The 17,523-nt window shown below is 45.0% G+C and overlaps 1 long non-coding RNA gene across 1 annotated transcript; it reads right to left on the reverse strand.

The window, feature by feature from the left end:
* Positions 1 to 15,604: 15,604 nt before the first annotated feature.
* Positions 15,605 to 17,178, reverse strand: LOC101782444. Its single transcript, XR_001164070.2, has 3 exons — positions 16,995 to 17,178; positions 16,833 to 16,906; positions 15,605 to 16,746 (listed from the first exon to the last, which is right to left on the reverse strand). It is a non-coding gene; the product is annotated as an uncharacterized LOC101782444 (long non-coding RNA).
* Positions 17,179 to 17,523: the final 345 nt, after the last annotated feature.

Genomic DNA, 17,523 nt, shown 5'->3' on the forward strand with positions numbered 1-17,523 from the left:
GATTGGTTTGGCTACGAATATGTTTTAAGGCCTCATGATCAGAATGAATAATAAACTCACAAGGCCATAAATAATGCTGCTAAGTTTGTAGAGTGCAAACCAAAGTGAAAAGTTCTTTGTCATAAGTTGAATAATTCAGACTAGCACCGCTTAATTTTTTGCTAAATTAAGCCACTGGTTTTCCCTCTTGAAGCAAAACACCGCCCAACCCAATACCACTAGCATTGCATTCAAGTTCAAACATCTTATTGAAATCAGGTAGCTGTAGTAAGGGGGCATGTGTCAACTTATCTTTTAGGATGGTGAATGCCTCTTCTTGTGTCGTACCCCATGAGAAAAGAATGCCCTTCTTGGTGAGCTCATGCAATGGGGCGGCAATGGAGCTGAAATCATGCACAAACCGTCGATAGAATCCTGCAAGCCCAAGAAAACTCCAAATCTGCGTAACTGTCGTCGGTGTGGGCCAGCTCTGGATGGCATCAATCTTGCTGCTGTCCACCTCAATGCCCTGTGGAGTAACAACATAGCCAAGAAACGACACACGTTGTGTGCAAAAGTTGCACTTTTCCAAGTTACCAAATAAACAGTCAGCGCGCAAAGCATCAAAAATAGCATGCAAATGTTCCAAATGCTCTTCTATAGACTTGTTGTAAATCAGAATATCATCAAAATAAACAACCACAAACAGTCCTATGAACGGCCTCAAAACTTCATTCATTAAGCGCATAAATGTGCTGGGAGCATTAGTCAATTCAAACGGCATAACTAACCATTCATATAAGCCAAATTTTATTTTAAATGTCGTTTTCCATTCATCCCCAAGTTTCCTTCAAATCTGGTGGTACCCGCTACGCAAATCGACCTTGGAAAATATAACAGCACCGCTAAGCTCATCAAGCATATCATCAAGGCGAGGTATAGGATAGCGATAACGAATTGTGATATTGTTAATCGTGCGACAATCTATGCACATGCGTCAGGTACCATCGTTCTTCGGAACAAGTAAAATAGGAACAGAGCAAGGGCTAAGAGACTCACGAATGTAGCCCTTATCAAGTAACGCTTGAACTTGGCGCTGAATCTCCTTTGTTTCAGCAGGACTGGTACGGTACAGGGCGCGGTTGGGAAGCTGGGTGCCTAGGATGAGGTCGATCTAGTGCTCAATGCCACGAATGGGAGGAAGACCTGGTGGTAACTCCTTCGGAAACACATCGGCATAGTCCTGCAAAAGCTTAGTAATAGCAGGGGTATGTCCAAAGGTGGCGCATCATCTAGTGAAAACAGCACATGAGAGCATAAAGCACATAGCATGGCAGATTATCATCACATACTTCATTGAAATCAGATTTAGTGGCTAGCAAAACAGGAGCTTTCAGTTTAATCTCTTTTTGTATGTGCGGTTGCTGCTGGTGTTGTTTAGCTCTAGCGATGTCATCTTTTACAATCTGTTCAAGGGTCATTGGGTAAAGAATTATTTTCTTGCCCTTAAACATCAAAGAGTAATGGTTTGTGCGACCATGATGTAAGCTATCCATATCATATTGCCAAGGCCTACTGAGCAGCAATGAACAGGCTTCCATGGGAACAACATCGCAATTGGCATAATCATGATAGGACCCCATAGAGAAATGAACACGTACCGAGCGTGTTACCTTGAGTTTGCCGCCCTAGTTTAGCCATTGAATATGGTAGGGGTGTGGGTGTGGATGCGTGGGGAGAGACAACTTCTCCACCAGATCCGTGCTTGCCAGGCTGCCGCCGTCAATAATGATGCGAACAGATCGTTCTTGCACAACACCTTTGGTGTGGAACAAGGTGTGGTGCTGGTTCTGCTCTGGGTGTGCAAGCTACGTGCTGAGAACACGCTGCACAACAAGACTTTCATACTTGTCGGCGTCAGTGGCAGCCACATGTTCTTCTTTGGTTCCTGCAACGTCGGTGGCAAGCATAGCATATATGGTTTCTTCGGAATCACTAGCTGAAGAATACTCACCATTGTCACGTATAATCAGCGTGCGCTTGTTGGGGCAGTCTCGTATCATGTGACCAAAACCTTTGTAGTGATGGCATTAAATGTCCTTGGTGCGTCCAGAGGAAGAGGTGCCCTGTGTTGCTTGATGTGGCGTTGAAGTTTTTGCTGCTGCCTTGTTACTAGAGTGCCGCTAGGTGGAGATGGCGCTGCTTGGGGTGACACGGCCATAGGCTTAGGGGCTGAGTGGAACGATGTGGTGCGACCTACAAAAGAGTTAGCATGTGTCCGCGCGTGTCGTTCCTACACTTCCCGTTCAGCTTTGCAAGCAAGGTGGAACAAACGAGTAATATTATTGTACTCCTTATAATCAAGCACATCCTGAAATTTCACGGTTTAAACCACCCAAAAAGCGTGCCATAGCAGCGTCATTGTTCTCAACTATACCACAACGAAGCATACCAGTTTGCAGCTCCTGATAGTACTCTTCAATAGAGTGTGTACCTTGCCTTAAACGTTGTAGTTTATTAAGCATATCATAAGCATAATATGAGGGAACAAATCTGTGGCGCATGAGAACTTTTAAAGCATCCCAAGTGGTAGGAATTTCAGTGGGATGTTTGCTGCCATGTTCGTGCCACCAAATAGAAGCAAAATGGGTAAATTCACTAGGAGCAGCTCTAACTTGATGTTGTGCAGGAAAAGCATGACATGCAAATTTTTGATCAATAGCAAGTTCCCACTCAAGATAAGCATCAGGATCATATTTACCATTGAATTTAGGTATAGTGAGTTTAATCTTAGAGAAAGAATCATCCTGGTTATGTACCACACGACGAGGTCCTCGCCGGCGATGACGGTCCTGAGCGTCATGCTCAGTGTCGCCACCATAATCAGTGTTGCCCTTTACCTCAATAAGAAGCTGGGACAACTCCTCAAGCTGTGTCATGATGGTGTCGAGGCTGATGTTGGTGGTGGCTTGGGTGGTTTTTAATTCCTGGAGCGTCGTACCGGCTTCAATTTATGCTGTTTCAAGCTGACCAAGGCGCTCGTTGGTGACATGAATGTCTTCAGCGAGGCCATCAACTTGCAGGCGCATTTGTCGCTCAAAATGCTTTAGGATGCGCTTGGTACGAGGGGACTGTGGCATGGTGGGCGCATCATCTTGATCCCCCAAGGATCCTGCCATTGTTAGTGCAAAGAACAAGAGAACACGAAACAAAATAGCATGTCCTACAGCTAGTGGAATGGGTTGCTGAACAGGATGCTCAAACTAAAACCGTTATCAAGTTCTTACCCGTTCTTACCAAGCTAGCAGGGGTGACTTGCAACCAGCGGTGCAACCGATGAAGCTTGGATAGAGCAATTGCAAGAGGACACAACCTGCACGCTGTAGGGATTTGTGGAGCTATAGGAAGGCTTCACTTTGGAGCAAGGATTAGCATAAGCAATCAGCAAATGCAAAGTTGAATAAGAGTGCAAACACGTAGCAAATGTTGTTGGAACCAAGTGAAACCGAACAGAATAGGGGCAAGGGAGGCGCACAAAGGTGGGGAGGGCGCACCAAATCCCTGAACTAGGAAGGGGGCACACAAGCTAGGGTGTTGCTGCTTTCCAAAATCGAAGAGCCTGAATTAGAAGGCTGGGGTGCACCAAATATGGAGGATCTGCTTGCCAAAAACAAAGGTGCTGGATGAAGATATGGGGCGCACAAAATCGATTGTTCTTCTTGCACTTTCCTTTTTTTTTATTCTGCACCGTGCCTTTTCTTCTTTCCCTTTTTTTGCTGTTGTTTTTTTTTTGATAACTAGATCAGGCGCCCCAAAATTTCCAAGCAGAAATGAGCAAAACTTGCCAAAACGAAACAAGCAGGGGGCGCGCACAAGATATGCTTTCCAAACGAACCAAGCACAAATGGCAGGAAACCAACAGCAACAATTAACATCCAAAACAAGGAGGGGAGGGAAAACGCACCAGATTTGGTGGGATGGTTCTGATCTGGGCGGAACAGGGTGAGGGAGGAACATGGTATGGATGACGAAAGAAGAAACGGTGGTGAACAATGGCGACACGAAGCGACCAGCAACAAGTGATGCAAATGCACACAAATTCAACAACACAAGATTACTGAATGGAAGTGCAAGGCCAAATGGTTCAGGGACAAAGTTCTAACCTGAATTTTTTTTGTAGCTTTTCTAGTGGACGATAGGATGATGAACAACTCTCAAACTAAAGGGATAAAACTCGATAAAACTCACCGAGCAACCTGTAATCTGATACCACTTGATAGAGCTGGAGTGCCCGATCTTTCGGTGAGAGGGATAACTTCGATTTGTGGAGGAGGTGACTTGATAGAGTCGGAGTGCCCGATCTTTCGGTGAGTGAAGATAAATTCGACTTGGTGGAAGTAGACCCTCACGATCTGACTACGATGAGTGAACCCAAAGCGCCAATGCAATCGCTGAACCAACTCCCTGTGGTTACCAACCTTGCCAGTGCAAGATCAGCCTGATCACGAAGATCGATTCCTATCCGCAATCGAAGAATGAACAAGAAAAAGAGGCGAGCAATCTAAATATCACTCAAAGGTGGAGTTCTGAATCACACAAGGACAACGCGTATTTGCACGTGTTCGAGAGTAGCTAAAGCTAGATGTAAAATAAAAATCAAGTCTGGAAATAAACATAGACTCTATCTAAATAGAGGAGAGGAGGGGGCGCAGCCCCTAGCGGCCAAGAGGAGGCGTGCGACCAGGAGGGGCGCGTGGCAAGGAGGGGGGCGTGGATGCCCCTGGCGCCCACACATGGGCCTCCTGTTGGGCCAGCTTCTATTCTTCTGGGCCTTCATTCTTTAGCAGCATGACGAAGGTCAATTCTCTCGCACGAGCCCGGCTAATTGGCCCAGAAGGTGGCGCTTGGGGTGGAGGATCATCTGGTGGCACTGGAGAAGGTGCTGCTGGTGTAGATGTATCCGTGTTGTAGTTGGTGTCCTCATCATCCTCCCCTTCTTGAACTGAAGTCGTCCTCGACGGCAACTCCTCATCTTCGCCCGCATACGGTTTCAAATCTGCAACATTAAAACTAGTGGAAACACCAAACTCCACAGGCAGGTCAAGGATGTAAGCATTATCATTAATCTTGGTTAGCACTTTAAAAGGACCAACAGCACGAGGCATCAATTTAGAATGGTGCAAGTTAGGAAAACGATCCTTTCTCAAATGCAACCAAACCATATCACTAGGTTCAAAAGTAACAAGTTTTCGGCCTTTATTACCAGCAACCTGATATTTAGCATTAGCAGCAGCAATGTTTTGTTGAGTTTGTTCATGGAGGTTAACGATTTGTTCAACATGTGCAACAGCATCTATATCTGGGGCGTCCCCAGCAGCAAGCGGAAACAGATCAATAGGCGCCCGAGGAATGTAACCATAAACAATATGAAAAGGGGACATCTTTGTAGAAGAATGTGTTGCATGATTATAAGCAAACTCAACATGAGGCAAGCAATCCTCCCAACGTTTCAAATTTTTGTCCAAAACAGCCCTATGCATGGTTGACAAAGTGCGATTAACCACCTCAGTTTGTCCATCGGTCTGAGGGTGACAAGTTGTGCTAAACAATAATTTAGTTCCCAATTTATTCCACAGAGATCTCCAAAAATGGCTGAGAAACTTAGCATCACAATCAGAGACTATTGTATTCGGAATACCATGCAAACAAATAATCTCTCTAAAGAAGAATTCAGCAATATTGCTAGCATCATCAGTTTTATGACAGGGAATGAAATGAGCCATTTTGGAGATCTATCAACAACCACAAAAATGTTGTCCCTTCCCTTCTTAGTTCTAGGCAATCCCAAAACAAAGTTCATAGAAATATCAAGCCAAGGGGAAGTAGGAACAGGCAATGGCATATACAAACCATGGTTGCCCAATCGTGACTTAGCTTTCTGACAAGTAGTGCAGCGTGCAACAAGGCACTCAACATCATGGTGCATCCGGGGCCAAAAGAAGTGGGCAGCCAGCACCTCATGCGTCTTGTAAATGCCAAAGTGGCCCATGAGACAACCTCCATGTGCTTCCTGTAACAACAAAAGACAAACCGAGCTTGCTGGAACACACAGCTTGTTAGTGCGAAACAGGAACCCATCCTACATGTGAAATTTGCCACAAGGTTTGCCATCCATACAATGAACTAAGGCATCTTGAAAATCAGCATCATTGACATATTGATCCTTCACAGTTTGCAAGCCAAAGATTTTAAAATCTAACTATGACAGCATGGTATAGCGACGAGACAAAGCATCAGCAATGACATTTTCCTTCCCGTTCTTGTGTTTAATAATGTAAGGGAAAGACTCGATGAATTCTACCCATTTAGCATGACGACGGTTCAGATTTGTTTGGGTACGAATATGTTTCAAAGCCTCATGATCAGAGTGAATTATGAACTCGCGATGCCAAAGATAGTGCTGCCATGTTTGCAAAGTGCGCACTAGAGCATAAAGCTCCTTATCATAAGTAGAATAGCGCAGGCTAGCATCACTTAACTTTTCACTAAAATAAGCAACCAGTTTTCCTTCTTGTAACAAAATAGCACCTAGCCCAATACCGCTAGCATCACATTCAAGCTCAAACACTTTGTTAAAATCAGGCAATTGCAAGAGGGGAGCATGCGTTAATTTACCTTGCAAAGTGTTGAACACGACCTCCTGCGAGTCACTCCAATCAAACGGAACACCTTTCTTTGTAAGCTCATGGAGAGGCGCTGCAATGGAACTAAAATCACGAACGAACCGGCGGTAGAATCCTGCAAGTCCAAGAAAGCTTCGAATCTGTGTGACCGTCGTTGGTGTAGGCCACTCCCGAATGGCATCAATCTTGCTGCTATCCACCTCAATGCCCTGTGGAGTAACAACATAACCAAGAAACGATACACGTTGTGTGCAAAAAGTGCATTTTTCCATGTTAGCAAATAAGTGGGCAGCACGTAACGTGTCAAAAACAGCACGCAAATGTCCTAAATGGACTTGCTGTACAGGAGGATATCATCAAAATAAACAATGACAAACAATCCTATGAAGGGCCTCAGAACTTCATGCATCAAACGCATAAATGTGCTGGGAGCATTAGTCAATCCAAACATCATAACCAACCATTCATATAACCCAAATTTTGTTTTAAAACCCATTTTTCATTCATCACCCAATTTCATTCGAATCTGATGGTAACCACTATGCAAATCAATCTTAGTGAAAATAATGGCACCACTAAGCTCATCTAGCATATCATCAAGGCGTGGTATAGGATATCGATAATGAATGGTGATGTTATTAATAGCACGACAATCGACACACATACGCCATGATCCATCTTTCTTTGGAACAAGTAACACAGGAACTGAGCAAGGGCTAAGAGACTCACGAATGTAACCCTTATCAAGCAACGCCTGCACCTGGCGTTGAATCTCCTTTGTCTCATCCGGATTTGTACGGTACGGTGCACAGTTTGGAAGCTGTGCACCAGGGATGAGGTCGATCTAGTGCTCAATGCCACAAAGCGGTGGAAGACCCGGTGGCAAGTCTTTGGGAAAGACATCAGCGTAATCCTGCAAAAGGTTAGCAACCGCAGGGGAACATCCAAAGATGGTGCATCATCAAGTGAAACGAGCATACTAGAGCATACAAGTGCATAGCAGGGCAAATGAGCATCGTGTAAATTAGCGAAATCAGCACGTGTAGCAAGTAAAACAGGTGTTTTCAACTTGATCTCATAATTAACAGAGGTTGATTGTGCAGGTTGTTTAGCAGCCTTAGCAGCTCAAGCAAGATCATCTTTAACAATTTGGTTAGGTGTCATTGGATGTATAATTATTTTCTGACCCTTAAACATGAAAGAATAATGATTCGAACAACCATGATGCAAGCTATCAGTATCATATTGCCAGGGTCGACCCAATAACAAAGAGCATGCTTCCATGGGAATAACATCACAATCGACAAAATCAGAATAAGCACCCATGGAGAAAGGGACACGCACCGACCGAGTTACTCTAAGTTTCCCACCATCATTAAGCCATTGAATGTGATATGGGTGCGGATGCTTACGAGTGGGTAACGACAACTTTTCGACCAGCATGGTACTCGCCAGATTGTTGCAGCTGCCACTGTCGATGATGATGCGAATCGACCGTTCCTGCACAACACCCTTTGTATGGAACAGAGTGTGTCGCTGATTCTTCTCGGGCGAGGCGACTTGTGTACTAAGAACACGCTGCGCAACAAGACTTGCATACCTATCAGCGTCAGCCGGGTTGACATGTACCTCCATAGCTGCATGGTCAATGGCAAGCATCGCATGTTGAATATCTTCAGAATCACTAGCGGAAGAGTACTCACCATCGACACGAATAAGCAAAGTGCGCTTGTTCGGACAGTCCCGAAACACGTGGCCAAATCCTTTGCAACGATGACACTGAATATCCCATGTACGGCCTGTGGGAGGAGCCGCGCCTGTGGAAGGGGCAGTGCTTGCAGGTTTGGCCGTTCTCTCACGTGGTGTAGTGGTGGGCGTGGGTGGCGCAGGGAGAGCGGGTGCGGAGTTGGATGTCGAGCTTCTTCCTGCAAAAGAGTTAGAATATGTCTTCGAGCGGCATCCCTGCACTTCACGTTCAGCTTTGCAAGCATATTCAAATAATGTTGTCATATCTGTATATTCCTTATAATCAAGTATATCCTGAATTTCGCGGTTCAAACCACCACGAAAACGTGCCATAGTAGCATCGTTTTCCTCCAATAACCCACAATGAATCATGCCTATTTGTAATTCCTGGTAATATTCCTCAACAGATTTGGAGCCTTGCTGAACACACTGCATTTTATTAAGCAAATCTCAGGCATAATAAGAAGGCACAAATCTGCGACGCATAGCAGCTTTTAATTGATCCCAAGTGGGTGGAATTGTATTGGGATGTTTGTGTTTATATTCACGCCACCAAATTAAAGCAAAATCAGTAAATTCACTAATAGCAGCTTTAACTTGAGAATTAGCAGGAATATCATGGCATGAAAATTTCTGTTCAACTTCTAATTCCCAATCAAGATATACAGCAGGATCATATTTGCCATTAAAAGGTGAAATTTTAAATTTAATCTTGGAAAAGGAATCATTACCGGGATGGCGTGGCACGCGGCGGGCACGGCCTCGGCGGTCGCCATCTTCCTGTTCCAAGTCACCACCATAACCCTGCTGCAACTCAGTGACTGTTGTGCCACAACTATGTCGAGTGTGGCCTTAGCGGCCGTCTGTGTGAGGTCTAGCTGATTGCACCGCTTGGTCGTCGAGGAGATCGTCGAGTCTAGCCGTTCATGAATCGTCGGAATGTCCGCGACAAGCCCTTCAACTTGTGCTCGTATGCCCTGCAACTGGTCATCCCCCGCGTCGACATCATCTGCCATGGTTAGCGCAAATACAATAACAAAACCAACGACAAAACAGGGGTGTAACGGCTCACAAGGTGCTCACACTAGTGCTGTTCTCAAATTCTTATCCGTTCTTACCACGCACACAGGGGCGAACTTCAACCAACCAGTAGAACTCGCGAAAGATTGGAGGAGCGATTGCCTAGAGAAACAAAATCTGCTCGTCATAGAACTATGTGGAGTTCTGGGAAGGCTGCACTCAATTGAAGGATTAGCACAATCAAACAATAATGCAAAGTTGAATTATAGTGCCAAACATGTAACAAAAGTTGTTGGTAACAAGTGAAACCGAAAAGAACAGAGGCAAAGAAGCGGCAAAGGTGGAGAGGGCGCACCTCTTTTTTTATATATTTTTTTTCAGGGTGCCCCAAAACTGATAATAGGTATAAAATGACTCTGAACCAGCAAGTCACCACACACACTTCTACCCGAAGTATAGGGGTATTTTGATAATAGGTATCTCTCTCTCTCTCTCTCTCTCTCTCTAGAGTAAGTTGGTGCGCGCGGCTAGGGGAAAGACGCGGCGTACCCGCATGATCGGATCGGCTTCCCTCTCCCGTGTGGACTGTCCTCTTTCTTTTTTTTTTTGATTGCTATCTTTCCTTTTTTTTTTGACTTGCCAAACACACAAGGCAGGGAGGAGAAGGCGATCAGGGGGGTATGGCGCGCCTGACTCACGATTTGGGGGAGGGCAACGGCGTGCTAGGGTTCAAGACAACGGAAGGAAAGAAAAGGTGAGAAAACACAAAGTAACCAGCAACAATTGATTTGGAAAGCACACAAATTCAACAGCGCAAATTATTGAAAGAAGGTGCAAGGCTCAAAAGGGTTGCTAGGACAAAGGATCTAACCTGAAAATAAATTTTTGTTTGGTTTTTGTGGACTGTAGGAAGGGAAAAAACACTCAATAAACTCACCGAGCAACCTGGAAAACTGATACCACTTGATAGAGTCGGAGTGCCCAATCTTTCGGTGAGTGAAGATAAATTCGACTTGGTGGAAGTAGACCCTCACGATCCTACTACGATGAGAGAACCCGAAGCGCCAATGCAATCGCTGAACCAACTCCCTGTGGTTACCAACCTTGCCAGTGCAAGATCAGCCTGATCACGAAGATCGATTCCTATCCGCAATCGAAGAACGAACAAGAAAAAGAGGCGAGCAATCTAAATATCACTCAAAGGTGGAGTTCTGAATCACACAAGGACAGCGCGTATTTGCGCGTGTTCGAGAGTAGCTAAAGCTAGATGTAAAACAAAACTCAAGTCTGGAAATAAACATAGACTCTATCTAAATAGAGGAGAGGAGCAGGCGCAGCCCCTAGCGGCCAAGAGGAGGCGTGCGACCAGGAGGGGCGCGCGGCAAGGAGGGAGGGCGTGGATGCCCCTGGCGCCCAACCCTAGGCGCCCACACATGGGCCTCCTATTGGGCCAGCTTCTATTCTTCTGGGCCTTCATTCTTTAGTAGCATGACGAAGGTCAATTCTCTCGCATGGGCCCGGGTAATTAGCCCAGAAGGTGGCGCCTGGGGTGGAGGATCATCTGGTGGCGCTGGAGAAGGTGCTGCTGGTGTAGATGTATCTGTGTTGTAGCTAGTGTCCGCATCATGACTCTCACGATTCGACTACGAACGAACAGGTCGTGGCACCTTAGCAATCGCTGAACCAACTCCAAATGGTTATTGACCTTGCTGATGGCAAGATCAACCTGAACATGAGGTTCTATTCCTGCAAGCAACCGAAGAACAAGCAAGAACAAGATGAAGGCAAAACTGAATATCAATCGCTCACGAATTAGGGTTAACAATGGCTGTCCACAGGTGACCGCTGAGCACAACTGCAGCATAGGATGTTTGCACAATGGCTAAACTTATCAAAGAAAACCCAAGCAAAAGAGGGGGCACAGCCCCTGGTTAAATAGGGGGGGAGGGGAGGCGTGAGAAAGGTAGGTGCCCAGCCTGCCCACAAGGCAGGGAATAGGCGCCCAAACAGCCACATGCCATCTCCTTGATCTCCTTTCCTGATTTAGGTGGCACAGCACCTTCCTGCTTATTTCTTGACAAAACTAAAAACACATAGGTGGTGCAGCACCTAGACATTATTCTGGGCAGGTTTATCATGGGCATAGATGGCGTATGCACTTAGGAAACTTCTGGTCCTTCATTCTTTAAAATCATCACGAAGTTTAATTCACGTGCACGAGCTCGAGTAAGTGATCCTGGTGGCGCCTGTGCTGGTTCAGTTGGAGTAGCCATTCCCGTGTCGGGGTTGATGTCCTCATCAAGCTTAGTACACCATGAGCCTCACCAGACAAAGGGAAGAAATGATGGAGTTTGAGTACCGATATGGGATATCCATACAAGTGTCATATTGTTATATATACCATTATAGTGGAATTTGCTAGCCAACATGGTCCAGTTATGGTTGTAGTTGTTGGATTTAGTACCACCTTGAAATTTTAGGATTTAGGCATCCAAAAAATATTGCGATCGCATTCCACATGAGGAGCTGTGTCGTAAATAGATTTTGGATGTGGGATGTTACACGTGCATATGGTCAATGTATCTAGGGGATAGATTATGAAAACAAATGAATATTCTATCGATGAGACTAAGGAAACTTCTAAAGGCCCCCGCGTCACCCCTCTCGGGTAGCACGGACGGAACGGAAACCAGCGCCACCCACTTCTGACTCTCTTCCCGGCTCACCGCCAAAGCCTGCCGTCGAAAGTCCTTGCGGCGAGGCCCGCCCCTTCTTTTTCCTTTTTATCTCTCAAGTTTATATTCCCCACATGGTCCGTCGATGGCTGCTCGAGTGGGCCACGCGGGAGGCTTGCTCCGACCCTTGCGGCACTTGATTCGGTGTGGGCACGCCCGGATCCGGCTCCTCCTGATCAGGATGTGGGGTGGCAGCCCCTCTGCGCACGTCCCGGCGGCGGTTTGGACATGCCTGCGTGACCCGCATTTGGCGTGTGGCGGCGGCAGGGGCACTTGCCACTAGGTGTCTGGAGCTCCTTGCGACCACCGTCGCTGGTGGTTTGGCCGTGGGGCCAGCGCGCTTGGTTCCGGGAGATGCGTGGTGGTGACGGCGATGCTTACTACTATCTCGTGGGTGGCGACGTTTGGAGCCAGTTGTGGTTGCTGTTGTGGGCGGCCTGGACCAGGGGCCGGTGCGCATGGTTCCAACTTGGGGAAGCACCAGAGAAAGCCATGCCAGCTTTGCCAGCCATGATGATGGTGACGCCTCAAACGCCATTACCCTTCTTGGATCGTCATGGTGTTCCCCACGCCCTTCACGGGGCCAGCCGATAGTGCTAGTGAGCAGATGCATTGGCGATCATGGACAGAAGGGTCTGTGCCTGCGCGTTGGTGTGCTGGCTACGCCGTGCTGGCATGGCCGATGGCGGTCAGCTCGGTTTTGTGCTAGTGGCGCCATGGTGGAGTGGCTAGCATCGGCTAAGCGTAGTGCGCCATTGGAACCATGGTGGTGTGGATGGCGGTGTTGTGTCATTTCTTGTGCGGCAGGTCCTCCACGTGGCCCGAAGCGGTGTCAGAGGTGGAGGCTTGGCGCACTTAGGGTAAGACTAATAATACAACCGGTTGCTGGTTGTAAGTATCTTTGCAGCTTATCTCAACCCACTCATATACTAGTGAGCTATTCAATATTAATACAAGGCACACTTGTCTCTCTCACAAAGTTTCTTGGTTCTTGTGTCTAAACAGACTGTAAGTTTACATCCTGCTTCTCCTCTCTCCTCTCCTCTTTTCTCCACCTTAGCATTCAACCTACTTACAGCCTGTTATTACAAGGGGTGGCAGTTATGGGCATCGGCAAATTATAGCTGGTTGTCAGAACCGTGGGTGAAAACCCAACCGTTGGTGTCGACGGCGCCAAATGCATTGTGATCTTCTTGAAGATCAAGCAATTCCGGCATGGTCGCTCTGGCTTCCTCCTAGCTGCGGCGGTTGACTGCGGAGTGTTCATTTTCTTTTCTTTTGTCTTTATTCTTTTCTTTCTCAAATTAGTAAAAAAAGAGCAGGTGGTGGTTTAGATGTTGCGAGGTCGGTGCTCTAATAGAGTGGCAGCTCGTGATGCAGCGGAGGTGCTAGGCCGTTTGCGACGATTTTGAGGAGTTGCGGTAGAGGTACGATGTAGTAGGGCACGTGTTGATATCCCAATCCAACTGACTGTTGTGGTTGTTCAATTGTGTTTGAACTGAGTGGTGCAGTCGTGTTGATATATCAATCCAACCGATCGCTATCGTGGCAGTCTAAACTTATTCCTCATTTTAATACAATCGGCTGCTTTTCTATATAGTTTGTTTAAAAAACAAAATGACTTTAAAGTGGATGTATGAAAACCCACCTGACTAGCTTGTGGATTGCCACAAAGTTTCTTTTTAATTAATTTAATGTATAATTTGATATTGTCTTGGTCTATGTATATTTTTACATATCATGTATAGGTTTCTCATTAACTAATTACAAGAAAGATGTGTCTACGTAGTACTATCATTTATTTATTGAATATAATTGGATGCGGTTTTAGATTCTGTTTGTCCTTTTACGTATCACTGAAGATATTTTTCGTTAATTAATTAATTGCAAGAAAGATAAAGCTGCCGTGCTATTATTACTTCATTGTAGTACTGTGCTCGGTTCTAGAGTTTATATTGTTTATGCATCACATGTGTTTTTTATTAATTCATTGCACGGAAGAATGCAGCTATGTTCTAGGATAAGTACTTTATTGTAGAATTGGATGTTGTTTAAGAATTTGGATTATTTTATGTTAAAGGGACCGTGACACCGAAAGAGGGGGTGAGTTGGGTGTTTAAAAAAAACTAAAGTTCCAAGCACATATAAAAACCTCTTTCCAATTTCTATCTAGTTGTGCACTAGATTTTTTTAATGTGTTGCTATCTCTACCGCGAAAAAGTTTTGTACTTTATGTTCCAATTCTATAAACTGCAAGTGGCAATTCTAGGAAAGGTAAATGGGGAATGTAAAGTACAAAATAAAATGCAGAAGGTTAAGGGGTGGAGAATGCAAACTTTCTAGATGGCAGCACGGTGATTTTTATTGAGGTATCCGAAGGTGAAATTTTCTACTAGTCCTCGTTGTTGGAGCCCCTCTCAAGGGAATACCCGTGCAAGGGCATATGCTCCCCGGTCAATTGACTATGTGGATTGTCGATAGGCCTTCCCCATGCATAGTGGGTCTTTACCTAGCCTCTCCTGAATGCTTCTCACTGCTCCACTTGGTAGAGTTTTGGCAAAACGCTAAGTACCTCTCCTCCCTAGTGCATGCATCAGCGCCCACTCCACAAACACGGTTGGAGGATCTCGCAAAACTTACAAGTCCCGGTGCGCGCAATTACCGATAACAAAGAGGTGTGAAAACCTCACCTAACTCTAGGCTAAACCCTAAGAAATGCGCTAATAGGTTTAAACCAGTACTAATCAAGATCTAAGCCTTATGTTAACTACCTTAATCTTCTCTTAAACACTTTGGTGGCAAGAGGACTTGTGTACGTGTGGAAACCGAGCCTATAGATTCTCCAAGCTCTAACACCCTTGAAATGGTCGGGCAATGGGCTATAAATAGCCCCAAATCCAAGAACTAGCTGTTGCTCCAACGGTTACTAAAAAGTCTATAACTGACTGATTCGGTGCTCCTACTACAAGAAATCTTCCAGTCTATGACGAACCCAAAAAGTATCAAAAAGTGTCACAAATACATTTTTTGTGTCATAAACTGTGATTTATGACGCGGGGGTGACGAAAACCTTTCATCATTAGTCGAGCATCATAAACTACGACCAGCGACGTACGTCACTAAGATTATGATGAATTAAAATTCGTCCCATAAGTCGTCATAAAATTGTTTCCAAGGTTGCACCACGTTGGACAAGTATCCAACGTAGCAGCTGTGTTATGACAATTTCGGTTCATCATAAGCACAGTCCATGTAAGAGCCTTTATTAGACCAATTTTGTTAGGCAATTTTTAGCGCATTTTATATTTCTGCGCTATCGTAGGCCAACTTTTGTTGGGCCACTTTTGGTCCAAATAGGTTTGACGCAGCATATTTTAGGTCCATTTTAATAATTCAACTTTTATTTTTTTAATCAGAAACATTTTAGGCCCAAGTATGTGGTTCAAGCCCATTCAATAGCCAATAGAATTCCAATCCAATTTCATAATACATACAAAGCTTGTTTTTGGGCCAAATCACTTGTCACAGCCCATTACACCAAACATTGTGCACAATTTTACAGATGTACAAGCTAAAATAACAGAAGGTACACAACAAATTGTTTGCACTAGCCTAATAGACAAAAGTATGACCTATACTTCACATCAGACTTCACCATTCCCATGTACCGAACTATTAGCACTGCCAGGAATGAACAATCGAAACAATTTGACTTCGAAATCTGAGTTGCAACTCTCTTTCGCTCGCCTGTGTTACAGTCAAGCATGTAAACCATGTGATGAGTCCACAATTAAACATATTTACAATTAAACAAGAAGAAACTTCACACTGCACATCAACTGCTTTTAGTCTGCATTGCGATGATAGAAGCTAGAAACCACAATTTGAAACAGTTAGAAACCACTGATATAATTTCAGAGAGCTGCCAATGTATTACAGAGAAATTAAGCCAATTCAAGTCCAAATACATTAGAGCAAACAGACCCAGTTCTAATTACTGCAAAAACAGTGAAGGAGGTAAGAATTAAATCTTTTGGTTAGCATAGAATGAATTAGTGAATGGGGTAAGCAGTGCAGAACTTAGCCTTTGCTGTGAGAAAAATCCGTTTAGTCACAATCACTATTAACTAAGCAGAAAGTACAAAATGTGCGCAGATCAATTCTACATGGTGTTAGATTCACATCCTAGATGATAGAATAGAATAATGTTTTGATTGTTATAAGATAATAAACAATAACACCATGATATTTCTTAATTAGTTAAATAAAATGAGGAAACACTACATGACCACTGATATTCAGTTACTTGCGATGGATGGTGAGGCACTTATCCAAAAGTTAGCTGGACCGAGATGAGGAGAGCTACTTATCAGACTGTACACCCAGTTAAGAGGACCCATTAACGAAGCAAGTTTGTAATTACAGCCATGTATGTTCTCGTCAAACCAGAGTCTAATATATAATTAGGAAATGAGAATACTTGGGAGAGAAGAGATTTCACTTTGTTGGAATGCTCCAAGTTGGAAAAAGCACGCTCACGTCCTTGGCTTGACATTATCACAAACACCTTCAAGGCACCCTTCCTATACAAGGCAAATCTCAGACTACGACTGTGCAAATATTACACTCATTACACAATAATCCAGTATGTTTCCTAATTGCTACTTACTTCGATGTTGTGGAGCAGGGGTGCGAGTGGCCAGCGTTGTCGTTGCCTCAGCCTCCATGGATGCCCTGTCAGATCTGCAGGAGTGTCGCTGGCCCTTAAAGAAAATGGAAGAGGGGGAGGAAAATGGGCAGAGGCAAGAGGAGAGGAATGACGGACCCTGACCTTGAGCAGCAACGTTGTCCTCCGCACGGGGACACCGTGGCCGCGCTGGAGATGGACCTCACATCATCGGCGCGGTCAACGGCGGCGAGCAAGACGTCGGTGTCGAGCTCGACAACGGCGTGAGGGCGAGGTCGACGGACAGGATGTGTGGCGCAGGTAGATCTTGAAGAGGCTGCTGGAGGTGAGTTCGCCAACGGCAAAACGGCAAAGGTGTAATGGATGTTTTAGCCCCCGTCACATCATCGAATGTTTGACACTAATTAGGAGTATTAAATTTAGATTAATTATAAAACTAATTATACTACCCCTAGGCTAAATCGCGAGACGAATCTATTAAGCCTAATTAGTCCATGATTTGACAATGTGGTGCTACAGTAACCATCCACTAATGATGGATTAATTAGGCTTAATAGATTCGTCTCGCGATTTAGCCTAGGGGTTCTGCAATTAGTTTTGTAATTATCTTATGTTTAGTTCTCCTAATTAGTATCCGAACATTCGATGTGACAGGACTAAAGTTTAGCCTCCT

The sequence above is a fragment of the Setaria italica genome, chromosome V (assembly GCF_000263155.2).
Source record: "Setaria italica strain Yugu1 chromosome V, Setaria_italica_v2.0, whole genome shotgun sequence".
Classification (NCBI taxonomy): domain Eukaryota; kingdom Viridiplantae; phylum Streptophyta; class Magnoliopsida; order Poales; family Poaceae; genus Setaria; species Setaria italica.